This window comes from Schistocerca nitens, chromosome 3 (assembly GCF_023898315.1).
Source record: "Schistocerca nitens isolate TAMUIC-IGC-003100 chromosome 3, iqSchNite1.1, whole genome shotgun sequence".
Lineage (NCBI taxonomy): Eukaryota > Metazoa > Arthropoda > Insecta > Orthoptera > Acrididae > Schistocerca > Schistocerca nitens.
The window spans coordinates 993,154,940-993,173,375 of NC_064616.1; the positions used below are offsets into that span (position 1 = coordinate 993,154,940).

The window sequence follows — 18,436 nt, forward strand, 5'->3', positions numbered from 1 at the left end:
CACCCTTTTTTACTGTCGAGATCTTGGATGTGAATCATTTTCCAGCATTTCCTGTTATGCCACAATATTCTAATTTACTTAAAAGGATATTGTGATTTACACAGTCAGATGCCTTCAACACATCACAAAATATACCAGTAGTCTGTAACTTATTGTCCAATGAATTAAGTATAAGGGTCAGTCAAATGAAAATGAGACAGATGGGAAAAAAGTAAGTAAACTGTTAATTGTTTTAAGGGGACACAGTCGCGAGGGAACTCCCATAAGGAATCAATGCAAAAATGAGCAAACATCAGGTACACTTTCTGAAGTAACTAATGGAGATAGAGACCTGAAACTTTTACAGTGTACAGCTGAAACATCATTGTCAAATCACATAAAAATGGTTAATGTATTTTATATATTTCATGAGTAATCATTTTTTTGTTCTATAAGACAAAAAATTAAAACTTTTCTAAACACCTTGGAGTTTGTAAATCTGTTCTTTTTATCACTACTGGTCTACTTTTTTTATCTAATTAATCATCGTTGTATTAACAAGAGATACTGTAAGTCTAATGTCTGTAGCAGTCATAGTTTTTGAGAAAAGTGTACCAGAAGGTCAAAAAATGTAGTTTTGAGAAAAATGGTATTAAAGTTTTACATGCAAGAAAGTAATGTACAATGTCATACAGACACACTTTTAAAACATTCCAGGGCTATACTGTAGCCCAGCTTCTTGATCTTTATCTTCTTTTCTTTGATCTTCTGGCTATCCTGGCCTCCTTGGTAGCATTTCCTGCAGAAATATCAGCATAACGGATACAGTCCATGTCAATTTTTTTCAGTCCCCTTTCAGTATTGATACCATCCTTTGTTCCCAAGAGTCTTAATACATCAGTCTTCTTTGACACACCAGCATTGAAGCACATCACTGCATCATGAACACCAAATTTTAGTGTTTCTTTTCTAAAGAAAACAGTATTTGGTAGCCTTGTCCAAATGACAGAATTCAAACTTTCATTTGGGTTTTCAGTTTTTCCATGGAGACACTTTTTCAAGAGCTCTTGTTGGCTAAGGTATCTGAAAATGGGTTTCACAGCTAGCAGGATTTTTTCTGGAATTGAATAATTGGAGCACAGATTAAGACTAAAAAAAATTCAATTTTTTGAGCCTGTTCGCGACTGTGTCCCCTTAAAAGTAATCACCATAACTGTTAATACATTTATCCTGCTGTGACACAATACGGTCAATGCCTTCGTGGAAAAATATTTGCAGTTGCCTGTGGAACCATGATTGACCCAGTGTGCACCTGTTCATCCAAAGCAAATCAACGGCCACCAATATCTTTGAAGCCCACCTGTTGCCAAGATTGTTTCAAGTGTGCTGCAGAAGTGTCACTAGGAAACACTTTGACGTCCTCCTTACAGTTCCGATTTTTCCCCATGCGATTTTTGTATTTTTGGAGCCCTGAAGAAATACATTTGTGACTATCGATTTGCTTCGAAAGAAGAGGTGCGCGCCTGGGTAGAATCGTGATTCTGTAGGCAACCACAAATGTTTTTCTGTGAAGGCATTGACTATATCTTCTCAAAGTGGGATAAATATGTTAACAGTTATGAGATTTACTTTTGGGATAATGAACAGTTTACCTACTTTTTCCACCTGTCTTATTTTTATTTGAGTGCCCCTTATACCTTATCACTGTGTGTGTATCTAGCCTTCTCAATATCGGAATATCTGTACTATGACTTTGGCAATTAATTATTGGTGGCCAAACAGTTAAAAAACCGACTGTGTATTACTTTTTCTAAAATTTTTGACAATGCTGGCAAAAGTGAAAGTGGATGGAAATGTGGTGGTATTTCTTTTATCTCCATTCTTAAACAAACATTTAAGTTTAGCACATTTCAGCCAATCAGGAAATGTTCCACTGATAAATGACTCATTACACAAACAACTTAATATGTTACCAAACTCAGAAGCACAGTCTTTAATTAACTTTGTTGATATTTTATCATAACTACTAAAATAACTTGATTTTACATGTTTTATAGTGGGCATTACTTTTGCTTGTGTAGTGAGGGTCATAAGTTGTGTGTAATGACTGTTCTGAGATATTCCATGATAGCATCTAGTGAACGTGACAACTTCACCTCTTCAGTAACAGTTATGAAATGCTTGTTAAATAGATTTGTAACACTGCACACACATTTTACCAATGTATCATTTACTCCTAATGCTGTTTGCTCTTCATCTCTGGTTCTGTCAGTCTCCTCCTTCACTATATACCATATTGTATTTATTTGCTATCTGAGGGGATTATCATCTTCCTGTAATACATTTGCTTTGATATCAGTATTACTATCTGCAATATTTTGCGATATATCTTGTAATGAATACAGCATCGACATCAGAGCTGTTTCTGATTGAGACATACAACTTCCTTTTTATCTTGCAAGAGATATTTGTTCCCTGAGCAATCCAAGACTTCTTTGTAGACTTTGGTAATCTATTTATTTCCTATTTTCCAGATTCAGTTGTCTTGGCCTGCTGTTATTTCCTGACATGGAAGAAGTTTAAGTAAGTCTGCAGGTTTTGTGCCTTAAGTTAAAATCTTCTGTGTTGTTAGGACACATTATATTTCATCAGACAATTGATGCTTTGACATCTCTGCTGGGAACTTCTTCAGGATCTTATGGTGTCCCCTGTAGACTGAGCACTGTCAGAGACCAATGTCGCCTTCTTTTATAAACAGACGTGTTCACATGCTTGTGCTGGAGATGTGGGATTATTGGATAAAAATCTTATGGCTACAATTGGTGGGTCATCATCACTGGATAGTGATAACAGACACGAAAGCATGCAGACTAACATAAAATGCTTGTATGTGCGTGATGTTTATACCACCCGCAGAAGATTGGAGAACCTGTGCAGAAGAAGAAGTAAGTTACTGAGTGATTGGTCTCTTCTTTCCTGTTGTTGTGATAATGATGTGATCCCCAAATTATCCAGAATTAGTCAACACGTGCAGACAATGAAAGCCAGGAGGATTTACCAAAGGGCAAGCCAAACTTCTTCATGAAAGAATCCAGCAAATGTGCAAAGACTTGAATTATTTCAGCTTCATTTTTGTTGCTTTTCATTTTCCACTGGCAACAACTCTCTCACTTCAGGACTGGGATAAATTGGACAGTATAACGATTAGTCATTCAGCAAGATTTCCGCATTTCAGTGCTATGAAACAGAAAGAAAAATTTGAGAAACTAATGGATAAACTACACAAGAAAGACAACATTGTGTGTCTGAAATGAGTAGCAGCGAATCTCTCATCAGGGGTACTCAATGATGCAGATGTCTCAGTTCTGGGCAAAGGTCTGAATTTCGCAACTATACATTCCTGTTGAAGAAATTGTAAGTGCTGTCGAAGCATCCTTGTTTCATCTTGAAAGTGCAGGTCAAAGAAGTGAGACAAGATGTGTTGAGAATTCTACGAAAATTGAAACCACCCAAAAGCAGCATATCGGCACAAGAAAGGAAAGCTTTTAATTAACTCAAGAGATAAGGGAAATGATGAAGTTCTTATGAACATTTTGGAAGACCATGACAAGTTGGAACAACTATTAGCTTACTCTTTGTACTGCAAGTTAAAAAATGATCTGACAAACAGAATCATTCAGAAAGTGAAAAATTTGATATCAGTGTCCAAAGTGGATAGCTCTTATTACAAAGAATGTGTGGACTACCCAAGATACACAAAGAATCAGTTCCTTCGAGATCTATAGTGAATGAGATCAACTCATAAACTTACTTTTTAGCAAGTCTTTTGTATGGAAAACATGTCGTTGGAAAAGCAAATACTTTTGTAAAAGATTCAAAACTTTCTTAGAAATTATAAGCACGGTGAAGATATCAGCAAGTGACATTTTTGTTAGCTTCGATGTGACATCGCTATTTACAAACATCCCAGTATCAGATACAGTGGAGATCGTAAGGGAGAAAGTTGCACCAGATGTTTATGACTTAATTAATTTATGTCTTTGATGAGCTATTTTAAGTATGATGGTGAGCTCTACGAACAGACTGATGGTGTTGCTACGAGCTCACCCTTGTCGAACAGTAGCAGCTGACATTTTTATAGATTATTTTGAGCAACAGGCATTGAGTAGTGCTCCTTTGAGCAGACTGATGGTTTTGTTATGAGCTCACCCATGTCTAACAGTAGCAGCTGACATTTTTATGTATTATTTTGAGCAACAGGCATTAAGTAGTGTTCCTTTGAAGCCTTCCTGTTGAATCTGCTATGTGGATGATACATTTGTTATATGGCCACACAGCAAAGAGGAGCTTCATGGGTTCCATACTTCTTAACTGCAATTCATCCCAAATTTGTCTTGGAAGTTGAAAGTGAGATCGGTCTCCCGCTCCTAGATGTGTTGGTGTATGAAAGATCTGACAACACACTAGGACACAGAGTGTATAGGAAGCCAACCAACACAAATAAGTATTGAGATGCCACTTTGCACCTTTACCCAGCCCAGACACGAGCAGTGCTCAACACACTGTCTTTACGTGCCTTCCACAACAGCTTGGAATTAGAGGTGGATTTTTTAAAGAAGACTTTGAAGTCCAGTGGCTGTGACAGTTTGTCTGTAGACATGGCTTTTAAGTGAAATATTAATTTTGCTAATAGAAATGACGAGGAACTGCCCTCTCACTCTGTTAAGTTATTGTTTGTTTCTGGGGTCACTGATCACTGAAGCTGAATTCTAAGGAAAAAGGGTATTCAGATGGATGCAGTTGATTGCCTCTATGAAATAATGTGTGGCTGCAGCAAAGTGTATATAGGTACATCAAACCATGTTTAACAAATGTGGTGGTTGCCGTAGAATTTTGAAAGAGGGGGTGTTCTGTGTAGACTCTAAGTTACGGTTTCATTGGGGCGAATGTAGTGACGAGGAAACGAGGGTAGAAAATGAGGCTCTTCCGTGGCAGTGTAGATTATGTAGAAAGGACAGAAAAATCTCGGAACAGGGGGCAAAAATTTGTGCCCTTAAGGCTGAATTAGAAAACGCGAACTTGGAATTACGTAGGTTAAGGGAGGAAAAAGGGACTGGGAACTGGGAAAAGGTAGCAAGCAAAGGGCGAAAAAGGGAAACAGTTGTAAAAACTCCAGAAATTCAATTAGTAAATCAGTTTGGATTGCTATCTGAAGTGGAGGAAGGGCCTCATCCAGATGTAGTGGAAAGCAGGTTGAAGCAGAATATTAGCTTAAAGAAAAAAGAAAGGTCGGGATCAAACCAGAATAGTAAAAGAATAATTCTGCTTATAGGCAGCAGTCATGGGAGGGGTGTGGGCCAGCTGCTTCAGGAGAAATTAGGTGCAGGGTACCAGGTCACAAGTTTTGTGAAACCAAGTGGTAGCCTTAGCCAGGTGACAGAAAACTTAGGTCAGCTATGCAGGGACTTTGAGAAGGAAGATCAGGTAATTATAGTTCGGGGAGCAGGAAACAGCCTGGCTATGAATCCAAGATACACTATTAGGAGTGACCTGGATAAAATAGGAGCAGATACTGAGCACACAAATGTAGGGTTTGTGGAGGTCTTTCAGCGCCATGATCAGCCCTGGGTAAACACTGCTGTAAGGCATGTTAACACTGAGCTGAACAGGATGCTCTAGACACTGGCAAAATCTCACATAAGTGTTGTTCCAGTAAATGCTATTGGTAGGTGGGGATACACTACACATGGCCTGCACCTGAACAGGATGGGGAAAAGTAAGTTAGCTTCTCTATTAGCAGAAACTGTAAGGGGGTCCACAGTCACACAAGGGGTAATCCTGTGGTTAATGGGTCCAGGCAGACAGGTTTTTTAGGTTAAAACCAAAGTCCAGGCACATGACAATCAAGATAAATAGAATAAAAGAAACTTCATGTACAGTTAATAGGGCTATAGCTAAGGGCAGTATCAACATACTTCATCAAAATATCAGGGGAATAAAAAATAAAGTAGATGAGCTATTAGTGTTTAGATGATCTCAAAAATAAGAATGAGATTGGTATACTCTGTCTGTCTGAACACCATGTACCTGTGGGCATGGATAGTGTCAGTATAAGTGGGTATAATTTAGCATCCTACACTTGCAGATCTAGGATGGATAAAGGAGGAGTTGCCATTTTCATAAAACAAGCGTATAAATGCAAAACTGTAAAAGTAAGCAAATTTTCTTTTGATTAGCACTTTGAGGTTTGTGCATGTGAACTTCAGCTAGATAATGTAGTATTGATATTAGCAACAGTGTACAGGTCCCCATTAGGAGACTGGGAGCTGTTCATAAAAAAGTTTGACTCCCTATTATGCTGTCTGTCAGACAAAAAGAAGAAGTTATTAATCTGTGGTGATTTCAATGTAAACTTTCTAAGTAATTCTGATAGGAAAAGTGAACTAGAAGTGTTATTAACAACGTATAACTTAGAATCAGTAATCAATTTCCCTACACGTATAGCTCAGGACAGTAGCACGCTAATAGATAATGTATTTGTACAGAAAGGGGATGTAAAACAAATACGTGCTTTCCCTGTGGTAAATGGATTGTCAGACCATGACGCACAACTGATTAACTTACAAAACCTAACAGTGTGTACAGTTTGGAAACCATTAAGTAAAACTATGAGGTCGCTCAACCCGGTATCTATACAGCACTTCATAGAAAGCTTGAGAAATGTTAATTGGGGAGATGTATATAATGAGCCAAATGCTAATGATAAGTGTAACATATTTTTTGATAAATTTATATCCCTCTTTGAACATTGTTTCCCAAAGAAAATTACTAAATGTAACACCACACACTTTTCAAAGAAACCTTGGATTACTACAGGTATTAAAGTGTCTTCAGAAATAAAAAGAAAACTATATGAGACAGCAAGAACTAGTAAAGATCCAGAAGTAGTTTTACACTATAAAAATATTGTAACATACTGAGAAAAGTTGTAAGGAAATCAAGAAATATGTATATAAGAGAAGAAATTAACAACTCTGGCAATAAAATGAAATCAATATGGAATGTTGGTAGAAGGGAGACAGGAAAAGTGACCACTGGGGTAGGTAGTATTACTGTTAAAGAAAATGAGACCATCCTAACCAACAGTACACAAGTAGCTAATGTATTTGACGATTTCTTAAGTGTAGGAGAAAAAATTGGTGAGAACAGTTCAAAAGAAAAAGCCATCGAAGAGTCTGTTTTGAAAAAATTTAGTCAGATTAAGTTTCACCTAACAACCTCTTGTGAAATAAGTAAAATTATTAAATCTCTGAAAAATAATTGTTCTGTTGGAGTAGATGACATCTCTAATAAGATATTAAAACAATGTGGAGCAATTAGGGCTGATGTTTTGAGTCACATATGTAATGCGTCACTAACTCAAGGTATAATCCCAAACTGGTTAAAATATGCCATTGTCGGGCCTCTCTACAAAAAAGGGACACCACAGATAATAATTGGCCAGTATCCTTGCTTACAGCATTCTCAAAAATCTTCGAGAAAGTAATGTACTCAAGAGCGGTCAGACATCTCAACAGCAATGGGATACTTAGTAAATCACAGTTTTTTAATCTCATTTTGTTCTCTTTTGTTCGTTGCATCTTCTCGGGGCAGACGTCATAAGACATCCATTTAAGTTCGTTGTTGATCGGTTAACTCAGTTTTTTTTATTACAGAGGACAGCTAACCCTCTGACCGAACACGCTGAGTTACCGTGCCGGCTAGTTTGGATTTCAAAAATGCTGTTCCACTGAGACAGCAATTTACAATTTCACTGTCCACATAATAGAGTCTTTAAATAGTAAAATGTCACCAATAGGAATTTTCTGTGACTTGTCCAAAGCATTTGATTGTGTGAACCATGACATTATGTTACAGAAATTACAATTCTGTGGTATAAATGGAATAGCATGTGAGTGGTTTAAGTCATACCTACAGAACAGGAAGCAAAAAGTTTCCTTATATGGGTCAAGTGATTTAAATAAGTTTTCCACTTCATCTAACTGGGGTGAAATTACATTAGGTGTTCCACAGGGTTCAACCATGGGTCCCCTTTTGTTCTTTATATATATGTGAATGACCTCCCTTCCTATCATCCGAAACAGGAAGCTGAACTGACACTGTTTGCTGATGATACAAGCATCATTATTAATCCAGTAAAATAAAGTCCAATTGAAAATGATACAAATAAGGTCTTTGGAAAAGTCATTAATTGGTTTTCTGCAAATGGGCTCGCTCTAAACTTTGAAAAAACACAGTACATCCAATTTTCTGCTGGAAAAAGCACAGTTCCTTCAATAAATATAACACATCAACAGAAGTCAGTGGACAGGGTAGAGCATACTAAGTTTTTGCGTGTACATGTAGATGAGAATCTTAATTGGAAAATTCATATTTTGAATCTCCTAAAGTGACTAGGTTTAGCAACTTTGCGATCAGAGTAATTGCCAATTTTGAGGATATAGACATTAGTAAGCTAACATACTTTGTATACTTTCATTCTCTGATGTCATACGGGATAATAGTTTGGGGTAACTCAACATTTAGACAAAAAGTATTCACTGCTCAAAAGAAAGTAGTTAGAATAATGTGTGTGGTTCATAGTCGCACATCTTGTAGGCATCTTTTTTGAAGATTGGGAATTCTTACAACAGCCTCACAATACATCTACTCACTATTGAAATTTGTTCTCAACAACATGGACCAGTTTAAAAATAACAGTGACATCCATGATTATAATACCAGAAAAAAGGTAGACTTACACTATCTTTGGCACAGAAAGGGGTAAAATATGCTGCTATAAAAATTTTCGACAAATTACCAGGTGAAATAAGGTGTCTGACAGACAGCAGTAATAGCTTCAAAAATAAATTGAAAGCATATCTCCTTGACAACTCCTTCTATACCATAGATGAATTCTTCAATAGGAATAAGTAAATCTATAAATATAGAATGTAGTATATGCATTTTGTGCCATTTAAGGGAATGGGGTAAATAATAGAAATATTAATCTTTAACTCTGTATTCACATGTAACTTCAATAGAAAGGATGACTGTAGGCTTCTGTCATTGTGGTTTCCTGCCATCAAGAAACTGAATCTCCAGTCATGGCGTATGAACAGTACAGTGTCCTGGAAGCCTTTCTGGACAGCAATATTTTGGATAAACATTCATTGTCTCTAATTCTGCCCATTTCACTTCTAGCCAATGATGTTGGCCCACCAATAGCAGCAGGGGAAATTTTAACCAACAACTCTTCTCCAGTGTAAGTGTGGGAAAAATCCCTTTCGAACCAATGATGTTAGCCCAACAACAGTAGCAACAAGAGTTTTAGCCAATAACCCCCTTCTTTGGCATTAGTGCAGGAATACTTCCCTTACTATCAAATGATGATGGCCCACCAATGGTAGCCACAAAATTTTTATACAGTAGTCCCACTTCTCCAACACAAGTGCAGGAAAACTCCCCTTTATAATAGGATGTGACACTGGTCTTTGACAATACTCAGTCTACAGTGGACACCATAAGAGCCTGAAGAAGATCCTAGGAGAGGTGTCAAAACATTGACCATTTGATGAAATATGACGTGACCTAACAACCCAGCAGATATTAACTTCAATGAAAAAAATTTGCCACCAAGAGATGTTCAATATCACGCAAAACATCGGTAAAAGATTGATACAATCTCATCCTTTGAATGAGACTTATAAACTTATTTATCATGGATCATACAGTGCAGGCTTTCATTGCTGGTATTTACATCCTTTGTGTTTTTTGTTACATGGGCATTGGATATGGCCAAGGGCGTGTTTCTATGGCTAATGGTTGATCTCCAATCTTTGATCTTCTAATCCTAGAAACATCATCCAGATGATATAAAGATGCAGTTAATGTTTTCAAAGTTAGATAAGCACTGTTCTATCTTTACTATTGTGCAAGTTTATCAAATGGCCACAGTGTTTAGATTTCTCTGTGTACATAAATTGCTTTGGCCATCGTTAAATGATGGGACATTTCTATAGTGGACATAAAGCTCAGATATTTTAATAATCAATGTTGAAGTCTGATGTACATATGCCATCTTTAGTGATCCTACTGGCAGTTGAGCATTTACCACAGCTATCAAAGTAGACTGACTGAATGATTTGAGTGACCAAAAAAAAAGGTTTTTTAAGTTGCAAATGAACCCAAATGTATTCAGTGCTCAAACTATAATCATTATCTGCAAAACTTAAGGATGAGATAGATAAAGTATTATAAAATATTAACTAGTAGATGGGAATGTACAAAAGTGCAGGAGCATGTTGCCAGAGGTCTCCCAGTCATGTACAGGAAGTTGGATGTCACATAGTGTGAGGTCAGCATGACTATAACACCAAATAGGGCTGTCCCTGCAACATGAGACAGTTGAAAGGACGGGAGAAGACAGCACTTGTCAATCAGTGGGCAGTTACAGTGCATTGTGGTGGTGTTCTTCGTTACAGTATGGCCCAGAGACAACATTCGGATGACTGGAACAAAGACAAAGTTTGATGAGCGTAGCCCAAGAGTTTGGGATTGCTCACAGCTTTGTTTAATGTGCACGGAGAGCATTATGGACCACAGGCACTACTGCCCGAAGGAGAGGAGTTGGTTGACCGTGGTCAGCTACAGCAGCAGGTGACTGCTGACCGACAAGTAGTGGAGTCGTGTGCTCTTCTTGGATGAAGACAGATTCAGTCTGGGTGGTGATTCTTGACATACCCTCATATCGCGAGAGGTGGGAACATGTAATCCACCCAGAAACACTGTCGAACATCACCGTTTTGGTGGTCGACCTGTTACGGTGTTGGGAGGCACAATTTTGCGTGGGCATATTGAAATCCAAATCTTTGAACATGATGTACTCACCGGTCAACATTACTGTGACACTGTACTCCTTCCCCATTCACATCTTTTCAAGGGTGCATTTGTCTCTGACTTTATTTTTATGGATGATAGCGCATGGCCACGTCAAACTGTGCAGGTGGAGCAGCTCTCGGAATGAGAGGATATTTGGCAAAATGACTGGCCTGCTCATTCCCCCGATTTAAATCCCATCGAGCATGTGTGGGTGCATCCACACTCTCCAATGACCACCCAGCAGTTGTCTATCACGCTGATGGAGGAATGGATCACCGTGCCACAAGAACTTCTTACCAACCTTGTGGCCAGCATAGTAGCATATTGCAGGGCATGCATTGCCATCTGTGGCTATCACACACCCTATTAAGAACCGTGTCCCATCTTTTGTAATGATCAGGGTAATATCATAAATTGTGGTGACTTCCATGTGCAATTATTGTCTTTGAATAGAAGTGTCATTTCTGTCTGTCTCGTGTATTTCTTTAATTTGCCTTCTTTAGTACACTGTAGTAGTTCTTTCTATGTATGGTTCATGTTTCATCAATCTTACTTGACACTAACACATGTGAAAGTTACTTTCATCCTTAATTTTTGTACATCAGTGTATTTCATCAGCTTCTTTGTGCTTATTTCCCTGTTATCCAGCATTAGGCTAGGTTGGCACGTTTATGGTGCTTCTCCATTTTCCTCTGTTTTTCCACCATTCTTCTTCCATAAGTGTTTTGTTCCAGTCCTGATTCTTTCTTCTTAAACTTGTGTTTAATGAGTTAACCCATCTTGCTCTAGGTCTTGCTCTTGCCCACAAATATGGCCTCCACCATTCATTTTGGTATTCTTCCAACTTTCAGTCTCTTTTTATGTCCAAGTCATTTTAACCTGTTTTCAGTTCTCTCGTTCATCTTTTATGCACCACTACGGACTACATTAATTTCATAACTACATAACTGTGTTACTACTTAACTACATTAATTTCTGTTGTTTCTTTCCTTCCTTCCCCTCCACATTTACTTCATTCCTTCGTAGTGTTGTTCTCTTTTTTCTTCAGGCCATGCTGCACTAATCTTCCTTTTAGCCTTTTCCGGAATACTTACACAATTTTGTAACTTTGCTTTAAGTGAGGCATGTACTTCGGTGTCTTCATGATCGATTTTGAGTTTTTCCTTGTTCTCCTTTGATCCCTAAGTCAGTCATTTTCAATTTGGCTACATAACTGCATAATTTTCTTATGTGCCTATTATGGTCCATTCTTTGAATATGATTATAAAAAGCAATTCATCGCTTCTGAATTAAATCTGCAGTTTTTTATAAATGTGTAAATTCAGTGTTACTGTATTAAAAGAAGTAGTGTGTTATAGTTGTTTTAACTCTGTCATTAGGTATGGTATAGTTTTCAAATAGAGTTTCGCGGATGCTGAAGCTGCAGAAGGAGGTTACCATAAAGTGTACACTACTCAACACAAAGAACTTCTTGCCCCTGATTTTGAATCTACAAACACTTACTGTTCCCTCCTTTTATGAAATTATATTCGCGTTACTCCACAGACAGAAAATATTTGACAATAAACATTTTAACCATACATACAACATGAGATACAAAGAGAGTTTTATATTTCCCACACACTAATTGAAATTACATGCACAGTCTCCACAATACATAGGAATGAAAGTATATAACAAATTAACAGACAGAAACATACTTAATATGAAGCCAGATCTTGTAAAATCATATTGCAAGATATCCTGTGGAAGAAATGCTACTATTCAATGGGAGAGTTTATGGAGAATGAACTGAGCCTTTCTTTCTGTAGCAAAACTGTTGTTATTAAGACACTGTTATTAGCACTAGTTGTTCTCTGTTTATTACGAAGGTTCACTACAAATTTGTGACATATCTGATGTATCTGAATCAAATGATTTAAAGTATGTCTTTTATGATACTAATAAATCACAATTCACAATTCTTCATTGTTTTGAATTGGCCCTAATATTTTCTTAATATCCTTCTTTCAGTGATTTCCAATTTCTTCATCACCATTTTCATGATCAGTAACAGGCATTCCGCAGCATGAAGTACTTCTGGGCTATTTACTGTTGCATAGTATTTGAACTTAGCATTTATGGACATTGATTTTTGTTATAGATATCGTTGATTAAATGATGTGCTATTTTCATTTTGGCTGTTCTTAAGTGAACTGGTTCTTTTCATGACACATTTTTTCTTGTTACTTCTTTTCAATACTTGAATATATTGTTCAAATTAATTTATCCATATTTAGGGAGAAAATATGGGAAACCAAAGGTTATCTACAATTTGAACAGAAATCAGTCTCCAGTTATAAGAGTGGAAGGACATGAAAGGGAAGCAGTAGTTAGAAGGGCATGAGACACGGTTGTAGCCTAGTCCTTACGTTATTTGATCTGTACGTTGAGCAAGCTGTGTAGGAACCTAAAGAGAAATTTGCAAAGATAGTTAAAGTTCAGGGAGAAGGAATAAGAATTGGGCAACAAAATAACTGACGATGATTAAAGTAGAGAGGATACAAAATGAAGACTGGCACTAGCAAAAAAAGTATTTCTAAAGAAGAGAAATTTTTCAACATCAAATATAAATTTAAATGTTAGGAAGACTTTTCTGAAGGTATTTGTACGGAGTGTAGCTGTCGTGTCCACCCGCTTAGTTTGGCGGACGAGAAATGCTCACATAGATTTTGTAGGACAAGTTTAATTGACAAGAAGCGATACATCTTCTCTGACATGCGTTGAGTACAATGTAAGAATTAATTACTTTAGAAATACAATATCATTCTTAAATAAGAATGAACTGCATTGAAAAGAAAGTTTCTTTTTTTTAGTATAGAAATAACAGCATTATTTATATGGAAGACGAAGGCCTGAGCAAAACAGTTACTTATGGGATAAAGAATAAACATCAATACTGACTGGAGGCCTTTAGGAAAATAACCACTATTGGAAAATGCCACTAACTGCTAAATACACAATGCACTATCCTAGCAAAAGTTCAAGTCCCGACAGGGCAGTCAAAAGAATACTGTGATAATTGTAAACTTAGACTCGGTACAAGTTGAAGACAGAGGAGGACAGTCCAAAATCAGAGCTCCAGTATGATGGAACACAGTTGAGTCCAGAGTAGCAATAATGAAACAAAGACCTGTATTCTTGCAAGTCCACAAGGTGATCACCGACTCGGAAATTGTTGTTGTCGTAACAGTGGTTCCAAAATGAGTTACCGATTGATGGAATTTTACTGCGTTCAGTACCTGGCCTGGGAGCCCACTTGGAGTGAATCGGTTATTGTGGCGCGTGCACCAGCCTGAATAATATAGCCTGGATGCCAGTATACCGTAGGCACTACTTTCAGTCATGTGGCCTGCAGAGGAGAATAGGTCCACAGGACCATCAACCTGTTTGGGCACCCGGGACAGTGTGTGGTCGCTAGGCGGGTCATGGCCGAGTTGCGTATCTGTCTGCAGGAAGGCTGGCCCCTGCGAGTTATGTGATTGCTTCTCTCAGATGTATTGTTGGCTGCTGGCTGGGTAGATGCGAAGCATATTCCCCCCCCCCCCCCCCCCCCATCTTCCTCCCCCTCCAAAAGAGTGGAGAGGTGGTGGCCAATCTCCGCACGACTGTGTGGAGAAAGCTGGATCCCAGCTGGTAGCATGTAGAGTAACTGAGAGTCTCCTCCTCCTCCTCCTCCTCCTCCTCCTCCTCCTCCTCCTCCTGTGGTCAGCTGCTGATGGGAGCAGCCTACGGGTGTGTTCATGTGACTGGAGCGGGTGGGCCCAAAGCAGGCAGCAGTGAGCTTCCTGGAGTCAGCCTGTAAGGAGACCAGGCTGGACATAGAGGGTAGAAAACTGTGTGGGGAAAACATGGAAACAGAGATATAATAATTGGTGCACAGGAGCACTAGGATGAGAATTCATTGTGCACTCAGGATTAGAATTTATTGTGTGAAAGCACTTGGAATGAATTTTTTTTTTTTTTGTGACAGCAGTTTGGATGAAGATTGCTTCTGTCGAAGCAGCTGGGATACAATAGTGTTTAAAAGTTCTATAGCAGTTTCTTGTACCATTTTTAAAATTTTACTCTATTAGATTTAGTTCGTCCTTACTGTAGCTTCTCTTGGTGCTCCTTATTAATTTAACTGTTTCATTTCTAACTTCAATGAAGTTTGGATTTAAGGGAGAGTGTGGTTATTCTATTGTTTGGAGATCTGAAATCTGTTAGTGGTTGCTGTTAGTTTATAGCTGACTATGAAATCCCTGTGATTGAAAACTATAAAACTATATTATTATATCTAAAAACAAAGATGATGTGATTTACCAAACGAAAGCGCTGGCACGTCGATAGACACACAAACATACACACAAAATTCAAGCTTTCGCGACAGACTGTTGCCTCATCAGGAAAGAGGGAAGGAGAGGGAAAGACGAAAGGATGTGGGTTTTAAGGGAGAGGGTAAGGAGTCATTCCAATCCCGGGAGCGGAAAGACTTAACTTAGGGGGGAAAAAAGGACGGGTATACACTCGCCCACACACACATATCCATCCACACATACACAGACACAAGCAGACATATTTATTATTATTATTATTATTATTATTATTATTATTATTATTCTTTACTTTCTCAGACGTTAAGTCTGGTTAAAAATGGAAAGTGACGCGGACCTTGATCAAGCGTCACTTCCTTTTAACTGTATGGTATGTGTTATATTGCATTTAGGAACTTTCGGGTAATTGAACATGTATCAATACTTACTGATTTCTGTAGTTGTATATATAAGTTTGGATGTAGCTGTATTGCATTGATGTACTGGTGGATATTGTGTGGTATGACTCCTGTAGTTGATAGTATAATTGGTATAATGTCAACTTTATCGTGATGCCACATATCCTTGACTTCCTCAGCCAGTTGGATGTATTTTTCAATTTTTTCTCCTGTTTTCTTTTGTATATTTGTTGTATTGGGTATGGATATTTCAATTAGTTGTGTTAATTTCTTCTTTTTATTGGTGAGTATGATGTCAGGTTTGTTATGTGGTGTTGTTTTATCTGTTATAATGGTTCTGTTCCAGTATAATTTGAATTCATCATTCTCCAGTACACTTTGTGGTGCATACTTGTATGTGGGAACGTGTTGCTTTATAAGTTTATGTTGTAAGGCAAGCTGTTGATGTATTATTTTTGCTACATTGTCATGTCTTCTGGGGTATTCTGTATTTGCTAGTATTGTACATCCGCTTGTGATGTGATCTACTGTTTCTATTTGTTGTTTGCAAAGTCTGCATTTATCTGTTGTGGTATTGGGATCTTTAATAATATGCTTGCTGTAATACCTGGTGTTTATTGTTTGATCCTGTATTGCAATCATGAATCCTTCCGTCTCACTGTATATATTGCCTTTTCTTAGCCATGTGTTGGATGCGTCTTGATCGATGTGTGGCTGTGTTAAATGATACGGGTGCCTGCCATGTAGTGTTTTCTTTTTCCAATTTATTTTCTTCGTGTCTGTTGATGTTATGTGATCTAAAGGGTTGTAGAAGTGGTTATGAAATTGCAATGGTGTAGCCGATGTATTTGTATGAGTGATTGCTTTGTGTATTTTGCTAGTTTCTGCTCGTTCTAGAAAGAATTTTCTTAAATTGTCTACCTGTCCATAATGTAGGTTTTTTATGTCGATAAATCCCCTTCCTCCTTTCTTTCTGCTTAATGTGAATCTTTCTGTTGCTGAATGTATGTGATGTATTCTATATTTGTGGCATTGTGATCGTGTAAGTGTATTGAGCGCTTCTAGGTCTGTGTTACTCCATTTCACTACTCCAAATGAGTAGGTCAATATTGGTATAGCATAAGTATTTATAGCTTTTGTCTTGTTTCTTGCTGTCAATTCTGTTTTCAGTATTTTTGTTAGTCTTTGTCTATATTTTTCTTTTAGTTCTTCTTTAATATTTGTATTATCTATTCCTATTTTTTGTCTGTATCCTAGATATTTATAGGCATCTGTTTTTTCCATCGCTTCTATGCAGTCGCTGTGGTTATCAAGTATGTAATCTTCTTGTTTAGTGTGTTTTCCCTTGACTATGCTATTTTTCTTACATTTGTCTGTTCCAAAAGCCATATTTATATCATTGCTGAATACTTCTGTTATCTTTAGTAATTGGTTGAGTTGTTGATTTGTTGCTGCCAGTAGTTTTAGATCATCCATGTATAGCAAATGTGTGATTTTGTGTGGGTATGTTCCAGTAATATTGTATCCATAATTTGTATTATTTAGCATGTTGGATAGTGGGTTCAGGGCAAGGCAGAACCAGAAAGGACTTAATGAGTCTCCTTGGTATATTCCACGCTTAATCTGTATTGGCTGTGATGTGATATTATTTGAATTTGTTTGGATATTAAGTGTGGTTTTCCAATTTTTCATTACTATGTTTAGGAACTGTATCAATTTAGGATCTACTTTGTATATTTCCAATATTTGTAGTAACCATGAGTGGGGTACACTATCAAAAGCTTTTTGGTAATCAATGTATGCATAGTGTAGTGACCTTTGTTTAGTTTTAGCTTGATATGTCACCTCTGCATCTATTATCAGTTGCTCTTTACATCCTCGTGCTCCTTTGCAGCAGCCTTTTTGTTCTTCATTTATAATTTTGTTCTGTGTTGTGTCATTAATTTCTGTGTATGACTGAAGTTAATATTTTGTATATTGTTGGTAGGCATGTTATGGGGCGATATTTTGCTGGGTTTGCTGTGTCTGCTTGATCTTTAGGTTTCAGATAAGTTATTCCATGTGTAAGTGTATCAGGGAATGTGTATGGGTCTGCAATGTAACTGTTAAATAATTTAGTTAGATGTGAATGTGTTGAGGTGAACTTCTTTAGCCAGAAATTTGCTATTTTATCTTTTCCAGGGGCTTTCCAATTGTGAGTAGAATTAATTGCTTGGGTGACTTCATGTTGCAAAATTATCACTTCAGGCATTTGTGGTATCATCTTGTATGTGTCTGTTTCTGCTTGTATCCACCGTGCATGCCTGTTATGTTGTACCGGGTTTGACCATATGTTGCTCCAGAAGTGTTCCATGTCTGTTATATTTGGTGGATTGTCTATTTTAATGTGTGTGTTATCTATTGTCTGGTAAAATTTCTTTTGGTTTGTGTTGAATGTTTGGTTTTGTTTCCTTCTATTTTCACTTTTTTTGTATCTTCTAAGTCGTTTGGCCAATGCTTGTAATTTCTGTTTCTTTTCATATAATTGCTCTATCGCTTCTTGTTGTGAGATTTTACCTAACCTTTTTCGTTTTTTTTTTTCTGACATTTCATTTCTTATAAATTGTGTTAGCTGTCCGATGTCCTTTCTCAGTTTTTCTATTCTGATCTGTAGCCTGTGTTGCCATGCTGGTTTTGTGGGTTTCTTCTGTGTGTTGGTTGGTTCTGATCTCTGCCTAGTGTGTATATTTAGTGTAGTGAGTGCTCCTATATAAAGCAGTAGTTGTAACTCTTCCATAGTTGTAT

The 18,436-nt window shown here is 37.4% G+C and overlaps 1 protein-coding gene across 1 annotated transcript in view; it reads left to right on the forward strand.

Annotated features, from left to right (window-relative positions):
• The window catches only part of LOC126249055 (src substrate cortactin), a 139,820-nt gene that overhangs the window by 18,969 nt on the left and 102,415 nt on the right, over positions 1–18,436 (forward strand). The gene's annotated exons all lie outside the window — the stretch shown is intronic.